The sequence below is a fragment of the Sinocyclocheilus grahami genome, unplaced genomic scaffold, assembly GCF_001515645.1.
Source record: "Sinocyclocheilus grahami isolate Dianchi unplaced genomic scaffold, SAMN03320097.WGS_v1.1 scaffold1736.1, whole genome shotgun sequence".
Classification (NCBI taxonomy): Eukaryota; Metazoa; Chordata; class Actinopteri; order Cypriniformes; family Cyprinidae; genus Sinocyclocheilus; species Sinocyclocheilus grahami.
The window spans coordinates 296241-296730 of NW_015506915.1; positions in this window are offsets into that span (position 1 = coordinate 296241).

Here is a 490-nt window from a genome sequence, read left to right on the forward strand (position 1 = left end):
AATAATAATAATAATAATAATAAAAGTAATTCTAAAACAATTAGGTTTCCAAAAGTAAGAAACCTGCATGTGATTTGGCATTTCTTTATATTTACACAGTTTACTAATGCTGCTCAAATGTGCCATTAATGTACTGACACAAAAATATATAATGTATTTTATACAAATATAACTAATGTAAATGACAAACAAAGTTTAAGGCTGATATCTATTCATTCTCACAGAAGCAAAGCAGCAGATGTTATAAATAAAAACAGTTAACAATGTTACTGAATAGAATATATTAAAACCGTTATTGCATGACATAGGCCTATTCTTATAGGCTACACAGACAAAACAGTCGGACATGCGTTTATGCATTTTTTTCTATTTTACGCATTACTAGTAAATCAAGACTTCGCAAGTTCTCTTGTAAAATAAAATAAAAAAAAAAACATGGAATAAACTGTGTACAGAAAGTGAGTAAAGAACTCTCAACATTAGGCTACTA